General features: G+C 47.5%; 1 long non-coding RNA gene across 1 annotated transcript in view; it reads right to left on the bottom strand.

Annotated features, from left to right (window-relative positions):
* LOC143441777 (uncharacterized) overlaps positions 1–19,523 on the bottom strand; it is a 51,014-nt gene that overhangs the window by 15,702 nt on the left and 15,789 nt on the right. The gene's annotated exons all lie outside the window — the stretch shown is intronic.

Here is a 19,523-nt window from a genome sequence, read left to right as displayed (position 1 = left end):
GGCTATGCTGTTTGCAGAGGCCATGGGAACAATCCAGAGAAGAAGGGGGGGGGGGGAGCCTGTGTGTCAAACAGGAGTTCTGCATGTGAATAGGGGGACTGGACCCTCCAGTCACACCCAGGAGTCTCAGCCACTCATGCCCTCAAAGCTGTCTCCAACTCACAGATTTGCTCTGGAGAGCTGGTTGGGGTTCAAGGCAAAGCCTGTGTCTGATTTCTTCATTTCTGCAGTGAGAGATAACCTAGGTTCTCTGGCTGCTAAGGGAGTATCCAGCACAGACAGATGGATGGAGATAGATAGATAGATAGATAGATAGATAGATAGATAGATAGATAGATAGATAATAGATAATAGATAGATAGATAGATAGATAGATAGATAGATAGATAGATAGATAGACCAAGCATGATGACAATTACAGACTGACCAACCTGCTGTCACCAGATACAGGGATGTGGGCATGTCACTTAAGTTTTCTATTCATTTCCTTGTGTGTAAGAGTTGCCATCTAACAGACTCACTGTGGGAATTATATAGACTGTGACGTGTTTAGGATAGTCCTATGTGTGTAGGCTATGCACCAGCCTTGCTATGTCATTAGAACTATGTTCAATTCATTAGCCATCTCAGGCTTTGCCTTGAGCCTTGACCAGCTTTCCACAGCAAATCCCAGCTTTGAGTTGGAGACAGCTTTGAGGGCGTGAGTGGTTGAGGCTCCTGGGTGTGGCTGTTACTCCATGGGTAGGGGCATATTGACCATTTATTTCCTCCTGATGCTCACCCGGAGAAGAAGATGGCCTCTGCAACCAGCATAGCCAGGCAGAACAGAGAAGCAAGGACAAAATACAGGATGAGAGGAAGCATTGTGAACCTTGAGATGAAATCAGACAGTGTTGCTTGTCTTGGGCACATTATGAGCTTCCCTGGAACCCTGAAAGCTTTAATCTGCAAAGTCAATCCCCTGGACATAACCAGGGTTAATACAAAGAACAAATCAAGGCATTTTTAATTTGTGGAAGCAAAATTTTCAAACCACTGTTTGGAACATTCTAGAAGCTTCCCAAATTGACCTAGTAGGCATACCTTGATATTACAGAGATGACTATACATGTGCTTTCCTGAGTAGGAGCCATATTTTAAGCTTTCACATTAGCAGAACCTTTCTTCAACTTAAACCAAGACAAAAAGATGGGATGGATCTCTGCACTTGATGGATAAGCTGAAATGAAGTGTTTCTTCCTCATGGAGCCCAAGAGGCACAGCTGAGCTGTGCTGTGCTGATTCCCATAGTTATCTCCATCCATGATGAGAGGGTCTAGCTGGCACTTGCAGCCACACAACCCACTGGCAGGCTCCTACTCTATGAGCACCCAGATCAGTGGTTCATGGACTCCTTAGTAGGATTCCTCCATATCAACACCTCGTCTCTCTCTCTCTGCCTACCACCTCAGATAGCAACTCTGAGAGAAGCCAAGCATCCCCTCAGCTCCCCAGGACTGTGGGAGGTCACAGCTGGGACTCCGTAAGGACTCACAGCGGAAGAGTTAATGTAGGTGAGGCATGGGTCTAGAGCCCATAAAATGTGAGGAGGCAGCATGTCCCCAAATCCTTTGACACCTGACCACGTGATTCCCCAACTCCTAGACACACAGCACTCCTCTGAGGCAACATTGCCCACTTGGCTTAGACTCAGCTCTTGTGCAAACACTGACAGGCACACATCACAAAATGAAGGAGAAAACCAAGAAGAAGGGGGAGAAAGAGGAGGAGGAAGAAGAAAAGGAGGAGGAGGAGGAAGAGGAGGAAGAGGAGAGGTACAGAACAGAGACTGCCAGCTTCAGTTTTATGCTGTCCTCCCCTGAGCATCTGTATTCACTTGAGAGATAAAGCTGCCGCCTTCATTCCTGTTGTGGCTCAATTGTCTGGCCTTTGGTTCTGAGGCTTTGGAGACTTTGCCTGCCTGGCACAGAGCCACGTGATCCACCCACTTTTCTTCAATCAATTTCACCAGCATCTACAAGGGAGGTCTACCCTTATCCCCGTTTCACAAGTCAGGACACTGAGACTCAAGGCTCATCAGTGAGAAATGGCACAATCAGGATGCACTGAGAGCTTCCTAGGCAGGAAGCACTGTGTGGGCCAGACACGCTGTATCCTCACCCTTCCCAGCACCTGCACTGAGTGTAGAGGTGGAAACAGACCTAGGTCAGGAGTTGACATTCCTTGGAAATCAGGGGATGTGGTAGGGTCAAACAGAGGCTCCAACCTCAGTTTCCTCCAATGTAAAGTGGAGGTAAAAATACTCATTTGAGTTAATCCCAGAACTCAGAAGGCAGAGGCAGGCGGATCTCCGAGTTCAAGGCCAGCCTGATCTACAGAACGAGTTCCAGGATAGCCAGGGCTACACAGAGAAACTTTATCAAAAAACAAACAAACAAACAACAAACAAAAAACCCAGAACCACATTTGGTGTTGTCGGAATCAGCTGTCACGAAAATCAGTATCTTGGATGTAACCCTCCCCTCTGGTTCTCTGTCTAGAAACTGAAAAGGGCAAGTGAATTCACTCCCTTACCCCCCAGCCCTGGTAAAAAAACAACAAATTCCAAGTATCCCCCAGCAGTGGGTGGCTACCTTTCTGGGCCTTCCCCTGGAAGTCATAGAAGATGGTCAGGCCACGGGCCTTGTCGCTATGCTTAGCAGGACTCCATGCAGAGTACACACGTAAGCCTCTTGTCCAAAATTTACCAAGAATCTCAGTGGAGGATCAGTCAACTGGCCCCTCACCCTTTCCATGGATGCAGCAGAGCCAGTGCAACTGCGCAGGTCACATGCCCAGAAAGCAAGCTAGTTTAGTGCCAGCCTAAAAGACATTCAAGTGTAAGAACCATACCCCCAGGCTAGGGATCGAGCAGGACCTGTCAGACTCTGGACTTTGCTGTCTATCCCAGGATCCTCTGCCACTGCATCTGCTCAGTCTCTGAATCTGGCAGGCCCCAGATGTTTTTCTTCTTGGCCTGAGCACACTGCTTAACGTGTTATTGTCTCTTCACTGTGACCAATCTTCCCATTAACTCCCACCTTCAGAATGGCCCCAAACTGCAGCTCTTAGAAACCAGAAATGTTCCTTGAGGAAGCCTGGGGTCAGAGGCGAGTGGCTCTTGGCAGTCACTGAAAGGCTCATTTGAAAGCAGATAGGAGATAGGAAAGCAGAACAGTTTACTCTCAAGGCTTCTCAGTGGGGCTTTTCTTAATCTGTCCCTGGCCTTCATCAACCTGAAGCCAGAAGTTGAATTCCCAAGCCTGCTTCAAACAGAGTATAGGCTGGGCACTGGGCAAGGCATCCAGTTGATGGCTCACTTACTGGTTTTGGAAATCCAGCTGCCCTATGCTGTCAGAGGCCTGTGCCCCGGTGCTGGCTTTGGCTGCTGGAGAAAGGAAGAAATACTCCCTTGTAATAGCTCAGTGCTATCACACACAACCTTGTGATGACCTCTGGAGACCAAATTTTCTCCTGGATATCTTTATAGATGCCCCCAACCCCAGTAAAAATCACACACACACACACACACACACACACACACACACCAAACAAACAAACAAAAGAACCGCAGGTTGTGAGGCAGGTTGTGAGGGAAGGAAAAAGTTCCCTTAGCTGACGCTTCCACCAGGAAGCCTTCCCTAGGAGGCTCTAGAATATCTACACAGAGTAAGAGCTTCCATAGCGAAAGCAGACATTTGTCTTAGAGAAGCACATGTAGAACCAGTCCTAGTGTGAGGTCAGCCTGGATCTGATCACTTCCCTAGGCCACGGCCAATCACAGCACTTTCTCAAAGCACTCTGGGGTCCACAGGGCTGACAGCAGTCGTGACTACATCTTCAACCCTGTAATTTATCATAGGAGAAAGAGAGACTGTGTTTGGGTGACAGTTTAGCACTGTGTCTTCAGCTCCTAGCACATAGAAGAAGCTCAATAAATTGAGCGAGAGAAGAGAGGGAGAGGAGAGAACTTGTTCCCCATGAAGGAACTCAAGGGTAGACTGAAGGTCAAGCTCTCAGGAAAGCCGGGCTGAAACTTGCAGGTTCCCTACTGTATCTGCTACTGTGAGGAAACGCCAGACAAAAGCAACTTCAGGAAGAAAGCATTTGTCTTGGTACATAATTGACCTGTCAGGTCTCTCGTGGTAAGGAAGTCACAGGAGCAGGTGCACGAGGCAGCTGGTCACACTGCACCTACAGTCAGGAAGCAGAAAGAGACAAACGCCCCTACTCAACTCAGTTTCTCCTTTAGTCTTAACACTGGGGCCCCAACCCATGGCATGGTGCCACCTTCACTTAAGGTCAGGATTTTAGACTGAGTTAACCCAACATCTCCATCACAGGCATGCCCAGAGGTTTGTCTCTTAGATGATCCTAGCTGGGTAGTGGTGGCGCACACCTTTAATCGCAGGACTTGGGAGGCAAAGGCAGGTGGATTTCTGAGTTTAAGGCCAGCCTGGTCTATAAAGTGAGTTCCAGGACAGCCAGGGCTACACAGAGAAACCCTGTCTCAAAAACCCAAACCCCGCCCCCCCCCCCAAAAAAAAGATGCTCCTAAATCCTGTCAAGTTGACAAATTGGCTTAGACATCTATCCAGTACAGAGTATCCGGCACTGGAGATATGCAACTGGGAAGAACTGGGTACAGAGCCCAGTAGGAGAGGAATAAACACCACAGAGGTTCTGGTAAATGCTGGGGACCCTGAGGAGAGCAACATGGAGGATTAAACACTACAGGGCCCCAGGAGGAGGCCCTGGTACCCTGGTTCATCTGTGTGTAAAGACTGACCAGGTAGAGGAAGGAATCAGATTTCAAAAGAATCTAGCCAGTCCTGTAATATGAGATCCTGCATCCTTTACCAGGAGCCAAAAGAACAAGGATTGGGATAAATGGCCTTGTTGACATACGTATGGCCTTGTTAGAGGAAGTATGTCACTGGGATATGGGCTTTGAGGTTTCAAATGCTCTAGCCAGGCCCAGTGTCTCTCTTCCTGCTGCCTGCTGATCCTGATGTAGAATTCCCAGCATCTTCTCCAACACCAAGTCTGCCTCCATGCTGTAATGTTTCCTGCCATCAGGACAACAGACTAAGCCTCTGAACTGTAAGCCAGCCCCAATTAAATGTTTTCCTTTATGAGTTGATGTGGTCATGGTGTCTCTTCACAGCAACAGAACATTGACTAACACAGGAGTAAAGTGAGGCCAGGGAGAAGATAAGAAGATAAGAGGATAGAAACAAACCTGTCTTTAAGAGCTAACCCTGCCCAAGGTAGACATCCAGGGCCTGTGAAGCATGTCAAACAGCCTTGACTTCAGTCGAGAACTCACATTCCTCTCACAGACACCAAAGTCAAGGTCCCCCAAAAACATGCACAGCCCAACCAGCCTGTACCTACACTCTGGGGTTCACCCTTCTCCTCTACAGTATCTGTAGAGTGAAAAATTATAAAGGCCATTTTATGAAATATGTGTAGATTTCTTTGCCCTTAGACCTGGGCAGAAAAGTGCAGATTCCAGAACGAGGAACTGAAAATAAGATTTCAGGCCTTCACTTTCCCCGGGGCACATTCTAGGTGGAGGACACTGCCCCTGAATCAAGCCTCAAGCAGCAGGCCCACCTATGGGTGGAAAAGGCCCAAAGCAGGAAGACACATTCCTGACCATAAAAAATACAAGCCATCTAGGTGGGGCTGTGACTGGAGGAAGTGAGAAATATTTTGTAATGACGGCATAGGGGACAGTGACTTGGTAAGGCTACATTTTTGAGAAAAAATGATTGTACTGAGTAATTTACATGGCTATTAACCTTTCAGGGTGGGTTTCTCTGGAATGTTTCGCTATTCTTATGTTATGTATCCTTGGCAACCCCTCACCCCCTCCCCACTCCCCTGGTTTGTGGTTTTTCCCTTTAAAACCCTCCACGGACTGGATGTTGGGGTCGGACCCTACTCCTGTGCGAGTACGTGGTCAGACCGCTGGCTGCCAGCTCTTTTCCCTAATAAACCTCTGCTGATTGCATCCAGGTATGGTTTCTTGTGATCTTTGAGTGGTCGTGATTTCCTGAGACTTGAGGAAGGGTCTCCCAAGTATGGGGGGTCTTCATATCGATATTACAAGAAGACAAATTAAGAAGGCCTTCTCAGAGTTAGAGAAAGTGGTTAGCTGGTGAAATGAAGGTCTGAGCTTTAGCCCCAGAATCCACATAAAAAAGCAAGACATGGTGGCGTGCTTGTAATCCCAGTGCAGGGGACAGATTGGTCTCTGCAGCTTGCTGGACAGCCAGCCTAGCTAGCAAGAAACCTTAGCTCAAAAAGAGAGCAAGAGAGAGAGAGAGAGTAAGTGAGAGAGAGAGAGAGAGAGAGAGAGACAGAGAGAGAGAGACAGAGAGAGACACAGAGAGAGAGAGAGAGAGACAGAGAGAGACAGAGAGAGAGACACAGAGAGAGAGACAGAGAGAGAGAGACAGAGAGAGAGACAGAGAGAGACAGAGAGAGAGAGACAGAGAGAGACAGAGAGAGAGACAGAGAGAGAGAGAGAGACAGAGAGAGAGACAGAGAGAGAGAGACAGAGAGAGAGAGAGACAGAGAGAGACAGAGAGAGACAGAGAGAGAGAGAGAGAGAGAGAGAGAGAGAGAGAGAGGAGAAGAAAAGGAGAAGTGAAGAGGATAGAACCCAAAGAACAGCACCTGAGATAGGTCTCTGACCTCCACACACACCACACATATGTACCTCTTGTACACATGCACACACACATACACCCACACATACATACACAGGCACACCACACACATATGTACTTGCTGCATACACACATACACGTGCCTGTTGCATACCCACAGTATACATGTAACTGCTGTACACACACTGCACACACACACATAGCAAATGCACAGCACATGCACACAGGGTTTGGGGGCACACACAGTTCACAAACAGCATTTGGGGGCACACACAGCACATGTGCACACAGGGTTTGGGGGAGATAGGTAAAACTGCCTCCTAACTATTGGACTACCACAAAATGACTCCACATGACCGAGGAACTCAAGCCCACATTTCATCAAAGCCAAAGTGTGGGTGCCGAGGGATAAAATGTGCTGTTCAGGATCACACTACCAGTTCAAGACTGAACCCTGGCTACAGGGGACCCCAAAGCCCACATTTCCCAAGCATTAGGATTGAAGCTGTGCTAGGGTCAAAATAAATCTCCACTGCCAGGGAAGATAACAACACTCCCCTCCCCCTGGGAGCCTCAGCAAACAGGGTCCTTAAAGTTCAGAAGCATCAGATTTCTTTCTGGGAGGTGGAACAGGAGAGGCCAAATCAAAGGGAAGCTTTCCTGCAGGCTGCGACCCAAATCACAACTCCCTGGCTAGGCCAGGACCAGCTCTCAGATAACAGGGAGTTTACCATAGTGCCTGAATAAGGGGCTTTGTTCAAGGAGAAATCAGATCATGGAGCTTGGGGCCTAGGGAAGAACAAGGTCTGGAACTTTCTTTTGCTACTCTGAGTAGACTGAAGACAGAGGCAGCCTGGGAAGCTGGATAAGCCTCCCTCTGTCACAGTGATACATTGTTCCTAAGGAAGCTTGGAATAGGTCCTGAGGTGTCCCCAGGGAAATGGCACACCTGAACTCTGCCAGGACTGGGCCAGAATGGGGGCTGGGAATGGTGTCCATCATTCTGAGGGACAAGACAAGGTTTTCTCTATCTGCCTAGCCTTTTAGAAATGCCTTGGGTCATTTTGGGGTGCATGATGTGACAAATGTTTATGGAGGGTTCCCCGAGCCCTGAAGCAACCAGGCTCTACACTGGCCTGGTTGCGGTGCTATGGCCAGCTAGGCACTGGTAGTGCCACGTTAGTTCTCTGAGGCTACTGTCAAAAACAATGGGCAACTGGCTGGCTGGAAACAACAGAAAGATTTTTTTTTCTCCCAGTTCCAGAGTGGAAGTCAAATGTTGACAGGGTACTTCCCAGAAAGGCTCTAGGGATTTGTTCTAAGCCTTTCCTACCTCTCCTATGGCCAATAATAGAGGTCCTTGGTCTGTAGGCACATGCCCAGATCAATCCAGTCTGTCATCCCAGCTTCCTCATTCTCAGGGTAGATTGTCCTTTTATGACTGTGTCTTGTCTTATAAAGATGTCATTAGGGGCTTTGGAGATGCCCAACCAGCAAAGTGCCTGTTGTGCACAAAAGACCTAAGTTTAGATCCCAAATACCTACATAAAAGCCAGGGTCAGAGGCCTGTATCTGAAACCCCGGCCTGGAGCTCATCCAGCTGCCAGCCTAGCCAATCAGTGAGTTCCACGTTCAGTGAGAGACCTTGTCTCACAAAATAAGCTAGAAAAGGAAAGCAGAAGACACTTGATATTAACACTTGGTCTCCAAGCAAACACCATATGCAAATATATGTCTATGAATATGTATATATACATATATATGTTTGATACATATGTACACATACATATCACACACAATATGTCAGACCAAGACCCACTCTAAAGATCAGAGAGTAGACATGAATGAATGAATGAGCCTGTGGCAACCATAAAAAGAGCTCATTCATTTATTCTGAAAATAGTTCTAAGACACAGAAAAGACTTCAGCCCAGCCTCAGGACCACCTTGGTGGTCATAATCTGCTCAGCAAGTCGCATAGTATAAGCTGAGTACCCAGCACTGGGAAAGAGCAGAGTGTGTTTTTTCCTTGGCCTTCCTGACTTTGCAGAATACCCTAACTCTACTGGTTACCATGGCAACAGTTGAGTGCCAGTATGGACATGCCTCAAAGAACCAGCTGTCCCATCTGAGTATCTGAGCTCATTCTCCAGGACATCCATCCTTCAGTAATCCTGAGGCAAGGGAGACAGAGAAAGATCTTATAGTGATAGGGATGGAGTTTCGGCCACTCTTTGAGGACTTGAGTTGAGATTTAGGGTCTATGAGAAAGAAGACATGGTAGTTTGAATATGCTTGGCCCATAGTGGGGTGGTACTCTTAAAAGGTGTGCCCTTGTTGGAGGAAGCGTGTTACTGTGGGTGTGGGTCCCCTCCTATGCTCAGCCTCCACCCATTGTGGAAGAGAGCTTTCTCCTAGATCTTAAGGATGTCAGTCTTCTCCTGGTTGCCTTTGGAACAAGATGTAGAACTCTCAGCTCCTTCTCCAGGGCTACAATTCTCACCTTGATGATAATAGACTGAACCTCTGAACTTGTAAGCCAGTTCCAGTTAAATGTTGTCCTTTATAAGAGTTGCCTTGGGCTGGAGAGATGGCTCAGCAGTTAAGAGCACTGACTACTCTGACAAAGGTCCTGATTTCAATTCCCAGCAGCCACATGGTGGCTCACAACCATCTGTAATGAGATCCCATGCCCACTTCTAATGTGTGTCTGAAGACAGCTGCAGTATACTCATATGAATTAAAAATAAATAAATAAAAAAGAGTTGCCTTGGTCGCGGTGTATCTTCATAGCATTGGAAACCCAAAGACAGGAGACCAAGAAGAAACTTCAGACTCTCAGAGAGATATGTCCCAGGAGCTCATACCTCCAGGAAGTAGTGTCACCAAAAAGAACAAATCTGGTGCAAGGCCCTCTTCCCCTTGGGTCAGAGAATCAGCATGTCCCCTCTTAAGTATATTCTAAAGTTACAGCCGTGCTGCCTTTCGAGGCCTCATTCAGAACTGTTCACTGGTCATCCTGAACCCAAGGGAAGAGTCCTAGAGCCCCAACCTCAGCCCTCCCTCTAGATGGTCAGTTATTTTCTTTCTGCTAAGATCCCTACTTGGGTCCTTCTTTGTAACTAGATGCAGGATTTTGTGACCAGAGGATACATAGTATTCTGCTTCTTGCAAGTCTGTTTCTTTTTTTCCTCAAATACTATTTGTGGGTAGGTAAAGTCTAAAATGCCCTATTATAATTGTGAAATTTTTAAATTATTCCAATAGTTAAGTATCTACAAAGACTGTTTGGAAAATGTATAGATACACAGGGTGCAATGAAGTGCAGACCCTGTTAGTATTCTGTCTAAACTCCACCTCCCCAGTTACCTGGCAACAGCCAGGTATGCTTCTCCCCACAGTTACCTGGCAACCGCCAGGTAGGCTGATCCACTATAAAAGGGACTGCTTGCCCCCTCCTCTCTCTCTTATTCTCTTACTCTCTTACTCTCTCTCTCTCTCTTACCCTCTTGCCTCTCTGTCCCCTCCCCCACCTTCCTCTCTCTCCACGTGGTCATGGCCGGCCTCTACTTCTCTCTCTCTTAACTCTTCCACCTTCCTCTCCCCACCTTTGCCCTTTCCCCTGAATAAACCTCCTCTCCCTTGGAACTGCGTGGTCCCGAGTGGTCTATTCTGAACTGCAGTCAGATTTCTTACATTGGTGCCGAGACTCGGATATGAAAACTCAGGGAATTGCTATGCTGCGTGGGCTACCCAGCGGCTAGATGCAGCTGCCAGGCGGGACCGATGCCGCGTGGCCTGCCTCCACCACCTCCGCTGCCGCCACCACCTCTACGCCACGTGGACTCCATCGCTGCTATCTGCCATCACCGACCGCATTAATTTCCACCGCTGCTGCAGACTAACTACGCCTGTGGCCCACCACGTGGTGCTCTGCCACGTGGGTTAGGCAGCCAGACAGGCCCACAGACCTCACGGTTCCACTTTCCTGATACCAGACTGCATAAGCCTGCAAACACACACTGACATATTGATTGGTAAGGAGATTCCAATTGGCGGGAGGGACCCTAGACATCCAGATAAGGCCTAGCCAGCCTTCCCTGGGCTGAGAGGTGTTGGCATTTGTCTGCCCTAGTCCCTCCTAGCTGAACTACTACTTAGGACATTGGCCGCTGGGTGACCCCCTCCCCCTCGAAAGCAGTTTACAGTCTCCCTCCCCGCTCTGAGCTCTTGCAGCTGACGAAAATCCTGGTACCAGGTAAAACTGCTTTCCGCGAATTCCGGGAATTCGCCAGGGCCCCTAGATAATCTCATGACGGCCTGATTATCTAGGCAGTTGCCTGATTTCTTGCCGTCTTTCTATCGAGATATGTTAGCTCGGTAAGCCCTCCCTGTCACCCAATAGGCGCTACATTGTCTTTGGCCGCACCCTCAGACACCCCACTGGGTTGTCTCCTTAAAAACCTCAGATCTCTAAAATTAACGCCTGCTTTGAGGCCTTCCAAATTGATTCATCACTACAATAAAGTTTGGATTCGGGTAGATGATGGTTTAAAATGGCCACCTAATGGCATACTAGGCCCAGTCATTTAAAAGGGTCTTCATACATACATACAGCAGTCTGGTAAATGGAAAAGTTCCCTATATCCAATCATTCATCTACTTTTGCTCTAATCTCTCCATGTGTTCTGCCTGTTCCCCACCTCAGTTTTTTTTAGCCATCCGCCACTGATCAGAGTAACCATCCTCATGGTCCCATGAAAGATTTCCTGAGCTCAGAGCTAACCCTTTTCTTCCCTGACCCTCCTTCTAGAACTCCTCTTGGGTGAGACACATCCCCTCTCCTCTTGAGACAGTTTCTCGCAGCTGAGTACCCCAGGCAGGGCCTGGACAGACTGTTCTCTCTCACAGGAGCACTGGCTCCAAGCTCTAGTCCCTAGCGTGTCTCCCCCAAGGGTCAGTCCGCCGCCTGGCCTCTTCCCCACTTTGCCTTCTCTGTCATTTGTGGCTGGCTGTGACCATTTGGCTCAGCCGGTTTGCCTGAAAAGCAGCGGGTCCAGGACCCTGCTTGCTCCCTTCCCCTCTGTTCCTTAGCTCTGCTCTGGGTCTACTCCTTACATTCTGTAAAGTGAGTGCAGACCCTTACCACCAAAGGCACTGGGCAGTGACTTCCGGCTGCTAACAGGTAGTCCCGCCCTACCGCCACAGCGGACCCAACCTGCAACAACTATGCCCTCAGCTGGGGGACCATAGCCCCAACCTGCCAGCCATTTGATCGTATGCCACTATTGTCAGCTTTCTTATTCTGTTCCTAGCCAAATGTTTTCTTGCTAATACTAAAATGTGCTTTTCTCTACCTACAGAACCCGCCAAAAGCTACTTAAAACTCTTTCCTATCCTGTCTTAATAGATTTTTACTACTGCTATTAAATTCTATTCAGTTACAACCAAACCTTATGGCTCTCAATCTTGTCAAAAGTCTGCTAATACTATATTTAAGTTTATGGCCGACAGAACTCCCAAAGCCTGTCACAGTTGACCCAAGATGGTTTCAGAAGACTTGGACACCTAGAAGATACAGCCTGGATTACATGCGATGATACGGTCACTAACAAATGCAGTGGGCTAAACTGGATGCTGTGAGTCAAATGACTTGGCTAAACCAAGGTAAGTCATTTCTCATGTCATGCGTATCCATTCCACAGAGAAAAAGCCCTGTGTCTTCTGCGCTTGGAAGCCAAACTGACTTCGCTCAAGAGACTATGGAGACAATGGGAACTGTTGGCTAGTGGACTCTGTCATTTTTAAAATAATATATAACTGGTAGATTATTGTTTACTCTTTCAGACTTCTGACTACATTGACAGCTAAGCTTTCACAGATATTATCTGTTACCTCATTAACTAAACTCAGTTGCCATCAATTAAATGCTTCTTTTTTCCTCTTCTTGCTATGCCACTGTCCTAATATCTGAGTTCCTATAAACTCGCCTACCTCTAATAAAACATGCCACTATACAATCCAACAAAGGTTCGTCTTAAAGACTGCTTATGTTATTAACTCATGCTGTTATCTCTTTTGTAAACTTATAAGCTACAGGAAACCCACTCAGATCTACCTTTCACGGACCAAATAGATGCCATCTGGATAAGTATATCTGCCTAAAGTTCCCACTTACCTATTCTAATGGGTGGGATCCCTCTGGGTTTCAAATGTACATCTTAGAAAAATTTTCTTTCCCCCAAATGTACTTAATCTTATTCCCTACATCTTGTCAAGTCCAGGCACATCCAGAACAACTCCAGAGAAGCAACCTCTATATGCTCCATCTCCTGGCACATACACAGCTGCTTCTACTGGACCTGCTCCTTCTGACCTGTCCTCAGATGGCTCCATAGACCCTGGACAGCAGGAAACAGCCAATTCTCCTATGACCGGACAAACACCCCAATACCCATTCTTCTATGTTCCCTCTAGAGACTCGTCGCCCCCAATGCCAGCAGGAGGTAGCCAGATATCACAACGTCCCTATTCCTGCTTCACCGTCACCTCTTTCTAATTTTTCTTTTTTAATTAAACCAAAAAGGGAGGAATGTTAGTATTCTGCGGTCGGATTCTTACAGACACAACCATCAGTTAAAGCAAATAGCTGTCTGTAGCCTGGAAAGAAATCTGCACCCTAATGGCCTTTCTTCCCCACCCCTGTCAGGTATCACCACGCTCATGGTCATTGTTTGTCACTCAATTCCAGAGTTCTCACCTCTTTCTATTCCGATTTAACATGAACACAACCAGTAGGTACTGTCTGACACAATTTGCTACTTTCACTTAACACCATTTTCCTAAGATTCATCAGTGTTGTCCTGTATGTCTGGAACAGATCTTTAAGTATTCTACTATACAACTTGTCCATACCATGGCTGACTAACATTCAGGTATTCTCCACACAAAGACAGGAGGATTCAGTGGCCAGCCAGTCTAGCCAAATCTGCAAGAATTGAGACTCTGTCCCAAAAAAAGAGAACACAAGTGTACCCTTCCCCCAGGCCGCCAGCTTGTCAGGCTGAGCAGGCCAAACACCCTGTTTACTACTAGAGACCTAATAACAAAGGACCTGGGAAGCTGCCTGCATTGGAGACCCGAAGTCTGCCATAGGAGTCAAGTTGAATAGATTGCCTGCTGAGCTTTCTTGTTGTGATTAAGGATGCATACCCCTCACCGATGCTGCTGAGCTGAAGTGCAGAAGAGACTTGTCTTGTGGGGGTGGGGTCTCCCCCTTTTTATTTGATGGTCTTACATTAAACTTTGAGCCTCAATCAGAGAACTTTGTCCTGACTTCATCTCTTCCCGCCCTTTCCCCATCTTCAGCCTCTCTTGCAGGTGAACCCGGTTCAACTGTTGCTGCTGGCGACAACACACAAGGTGAATGGCTCCTGAGAGCGACACCTGAGATTGGACTCTGACCTAAGACACACACACAAACACACACACCACAAAACAACAAAAGAGAACACAAAGCAGTACCCCTGAATATCTGCAGTAAGAACTGGTAGTACTGAAATCACTTCTAACCTAGGTACCTGTCTCCTACACAATTTTTCTGCTTGTCTGCACCAGATAGCAAGCTCAGCTTTGAAATGCAGGGATGTATTTGTCCTTGGAAGCCAGTGGTTCTTTACCCAGGGATGTCCTTCAGTGGGGTCAGCCCTTAGGAGAGGGGAAAGTTTAGTTCACTACTTTGCAAAGCCAAGCACCCACCCAAAGTGGTGGACTGAGCAGAGAGGAAGGCTTTTCTTTTTTTTTTTTTTTTTTGGTTTTTCAAGACAGGGTTTCTCTGTATAGCCTTGGCTGTCCTAGAACTCACTCTGCAGACCAGGCTGGCCTCGAACTCAGAAATCCGCCTGCCTCTGCCTCCCAAGTGCTGGGATTAAAGGCGTGCGCTACCACTGCCCGGCTGAGGAAGGCTTTTCTAATTCTGGATGTGGGTCCCTTCCTCCCTCTACTCTTTGGCTAAGAAATCAGCAGGGTACCATCTTCCTCATCATCTTTCTTACATTTTCCTCTCTCATTTACATGTGTAAATTCTCAACCAAGACTGTCTATGGGTTCATCTCTTTACCTGTTTGTTTTAAAACTTACCAAGCAAAAGACCTTGTCACATCTGCAGGTCATTAGGAAAGCCTGCCTGGTCGTCATCTTCTACTCTAAACTTCTAGTTTGGGCAAGCAGGTAGCTAGCCTGCTTGGGCAAGGGTGGCTAATCCTGCAAGCTACACCAGGCCCCCACTTTCCTTACTCATCCACAGTTGGACCTAAGCCAACTCATGGTATTTTATTTTAAAAATGAGCAGTCAGATTTTATTTCTTACAGCAAGCAGTGAAGCCCAGCCAACCTACAACTGGATGCTCATCTTCTAGAAAGAGAGCCATCAAGACTGAGGAGGTGGCTTAGCCAGTAATGTGGTCTCCCCACAAGCATAAGAACTAAGTTCAAGCCTGTGTTAAATACTGAGCAAGGGTGCATACTTGTGATCTTGAAAGACCCCCAAACGGGGACCCTCACCCAAGTTCGGACCTGCACGAACCCAAAGACACACAAGAAACCATCTTGATGCAATTGCAGAGGAGTTTTAATGATGAGGGCCCTCGGGCCGGAACATATCTCACGCAGGAGATAGAGATTCCGACCCAGGACCCAGGAAACTTGGGATACTTATCGGTAGGGGTTGGGGAGAGCAGGAAAATTTGGCGCGGTTACATATGATTGGTTGCACTTTCACGCGGCTACACATGATTGGATATTTCAAACATCAGCAACTTGCAGAAGCTCAGACCTCCCAGAAAAGGGAGGGAGAGAGAAGTAAACACCAGATAGCCCATTACTCACTTGGGCTTGTTTGGACTTGTCTGGGCATGCCCTTGCATGCCTTTATTTTTCGTCACCCTGCCCCTGCAGGGACTTAATATTTTATTATGACTAAATTTAACAAATTGTTGGTGGTTTTTGCTGACCATGAATTTTGTTATTGTTTCAACGCTGCTTTCAAATTTTATTTTCACAATCTCAGCACTGAGAAGTGGAGATAGGAGGAAGAGTCCATGACCAGCAAGTCTAGTCATTGGCAAGCTCCAAGCCAGAGAGAGACCCTGTCTCATAGAATGTAGGAATAAATCATACAAGGAGATGTCTGGGGTGGGTGCACATCTTCCTGACTGGGCTAGTCCTGATGAAACCATACTGGCAGCAACCCACTCTCTATACATACAATGACAACCTGTTGTCAACATTTTCATGAGTCCAGCTTCACCCCCTTGCACAAGGCCCGAGTGATAGCCTGAGTCTGGGCAGCATTACCTGGCATAGAAGAATGTTCTAAATACCAGAGAAAATCAGAACTTCCAGATACTACCAGCCCCACCCCTGAATATTGGAAACCAGGCTAACCTTAGGAAACATACCAGTCTTCCACCCATGAAAATAACTTTCAAGAGCTTGTGTCCTACATACTTTCTGCACACCAAAACTTTGAGCGCCTGGTTGGTATCACTGCATTAACCCATTTTACAGATGTGTTACTGAGGTCTACCTGGAGAAATGAAGATGACAGAGCTAAGAATAGTCTTGTCATGATCTGCACTAATGCAGGCTGAGTTTGGAGTCACAGACCCCTCCCTAGCCTTTGGAACCCAGAGAATTTCAGAAAGTTGCAAACTGTACTCTTCCATAAGACAGGGCTCTGGAGATAGGGTTGTCTCTCTGTCATCCCAGTAGGACAAGCTTCGTGGACAGCATCAGACATCCCATGAGGATGAACCTAAGATTAAATTTCCATATTCGGCTGTAGCTGGGTGGTCTTTGGAAGGTCACATAAGTCCTCCGAGCCTCGATCTTATCCCACATGGAAGGGGCTGAGGACAGGCGATCTACTGCTACACCTGTAGGCAGCAGAGCCAGTAATTCACGTTGTTGGTGTATCTTGCCTGCTGGGGACATCAGCATCTGCCTCCTAGGACTCATTGCAAATTGGGCTCCAAACCAGAGTGGCCTCAGGCTGTGGACCGCAGTTGGTGATAACCACAATGTCTGGAACCCATGCACAACCCACAGGTTAGTAGTCAGTCAGCATGGTAGCCTTTTATACATTAGCTAGTCCCAAGGTAACCTGAGAGAGGATCCAGGGAACAGAGATGGGCCATAGCTGTCCAGGCCAGCTTGCAATGAAGGGGAGGGGCACAGATACCCTGTCATTAGGTCCCGGACCCTGGGTTGGCCCATGCCAGGAGCTCACTAAATAGCTTTATTTCACCCTGTTCTCTCTATGACTCTGAGTGAAACCAGAGGTTGGAGGATACTATGGGGACTAAACTGGAAAAAGAGGTATTATAAGGGTGCTGGGGTGCACCTACCTCCAGACTATCCTGAAGCCAAGGGCTGGTTAACTGAGGAATAGCTGTGGGCTGCAAGCACTGGCCCGCTACAAAGCATAGCAGCCGGCTATGTCTGACCTGGCCATTTCCCCATGTGTGTCCAGAGCTGCAGTTTTCCATCTGTGGGTCGTGACCCCTTTAAGGTCGCATATCAGGTATCCTGCCTATCAGATGTTTACATTATGATTCATAACAGTAGCAAAATTACAGTTATGAAGTAGCAATAAGATAATTTTATGGTTGGGTGTACATCACATTAGGAGCTCTATTAAAGGGCCACAGCAGGAGGAAGGTTGAGAACCACTGGTCTAGAGGAAACTTGGATTGTGCCACTTAACCTTAATTCCTTGCCTCTTTAACCGAGGAAGAGCAGGGAGCCAGGATCCAATGCTCCTTTGGTATTCTTTCTCCTATTCCTTCTCTTCATGTCTATAAAGAGCAAGTGTTAATATCATAATCAAAAGAACGGGGTTTCTGTGAGTTTGGGATGCTTTTTCTTTTACAGAAGACGTGAATGCCCACAGGAGTTAAACCATTTGCCCAAGGCTACATAACCAGAAGAATGCCATTAACTCTAGCACCCCAACTGTTGGAACCAGAGTCTCCCATTGTCTAGTAGGGTGAGGCCGTGCCTCCCCTTTCTCTAGGACCCAGCCCTGAAGGTGCTCTAGCCTCACCAGCAACCCCAGTTTTTCAGAGACCTGAGAGGTATAGGTCCCTACAGACCTTGGGAAAGTAGCCAATGGAAAGAGGTGCAGGCAACACCACCCCCATGCCAGCTCCACCAGCTCCCTGCTTATTCATTAATAAAAGAATGCCCAGGCTATTTGGGGCACCTGTAATTTTCTACTTGAATAGCCAGGGAAGTGGCTGCCTGCCCGCTTCTCTGCCCTGCTCATGGCGCCAGAATGGAGGAAACGCGATCTTGCCTAACGTAACGGGATCTGAGCCTGGCTTCACGGATGATTTCCCTGCCTTTGCCCCATTCTAGAGGTCCCAGTGTCCCCCAAACCTGTCCCAAAGGAGCCTTGAGGTAAAACCCAATCCAAGTTTGGATCCTTACTAGAGAAGAAATGGCTTCTTCTAGGTGCAGGAAGCGAGTGCGGGTTGTCCATTTGCCACCTGTCAGCCTTTGGGCACGTGACACAACCTCTGAGCCCCAGGTTCTCCCTCTGGATAATGGAAATAATCATTCCCCGTGGCAGGTTTGGATCCAAAGAGGTATTTGGTGTTTGGGATGAGTGAGCTGTTGTTACGGCTACTGCACATTTCAAGGATAAGAAGGAGTCATTATGGAATGTTGTGGACTCAGTATGATCCAGGCAAGAACCCAGAGCTCCTAAATGGGGCAGAAAACAGAGAGCCGGAGCTAAGGATCAACTCTACGATCGGCTCAATCTCCAGAACCCATTTGTTTTTCTTTTTAAACCTAGCATGGAGGTATACATTTGTAATCCCAAGAGACGAAGATGGATCGCAGGGGTTTGCTGCCCAGACTGCTTAGCCTCCTCAGTGAGTTCCAGACCAATGAGAGACCAAAAATATAAAATAATAAAATAATAATAATAAGTAGGTGGTACCTGTGGAATGACACCAGAAGTTGTCCTCTGGCCTCCACATGCATATTCACATACATGCACATTCACATACATGCACCCACACATGCATACATGCACATTCACATACATGTACCCACACATGCATACATGCACCCACACATGCATACATGGACATTCACATACAGGCACCCACACATGCATACATGGACATTCACATACAGGCACCCACACATGCACACATGGACATTCACATACATGCACCCACACACGCACACATGGACATTCACATACATGCACCCACACATGCATACATGGACACTCACATACATGCACCCACACACGCATACATGCACACTCACATACATGCACCCACACACGCATACATGGACACTCACATACATGCACCCACACACGCATACATGGACACTCACATACATGCACCCACACACGCATACATGGACATTCACATACATGCACCCACACACGCATACATGGACATTCACATACATGCACCCACACACGCATACATGCACATTCACATACAGGCACCCACATGCACATACATGCACATTAGTTAAAAATACACAAAAGGAGGTGGCCCAAGAATCTATAGGATTCCCACAGACCCACAAAGTCCTGCCTAGGGCACAGGTGAGACCGGCTGAGATTCACCAAAGACAAGTTGTCAGGAGAGTGAAGGTGACCTGTGTTACTCAAGGTCAGGCAGTGAAGGTAGACACAGGCCATTCCTCCCAGACACCCAGCTGAGCCACCTTGTTCCTCTCCTTAGGAACAAGGGTGTAAGGCAGTGAGAGACCC

The sequence above is a fragment of the Arvicanthis niloticus genome, chromosome 3, assembly GCF_011762505.2.
Source record: "Arvicanthis niloticus isolate mArvNil1 chromosome 3, mArvNil1.pat.X, whole genome shotgun sequence".
Taxonomy (NCBI): Eukaryota; Metazoa; Chordata; class Mammalia; order Rodentia; family Muridae; genus Arvicanthis; species Arvicanthis niloticus.
Note: the sequence above shows the minus strand (reverse complement) of the source record. Positions and strands in the feature narration are given on the sequence as shown.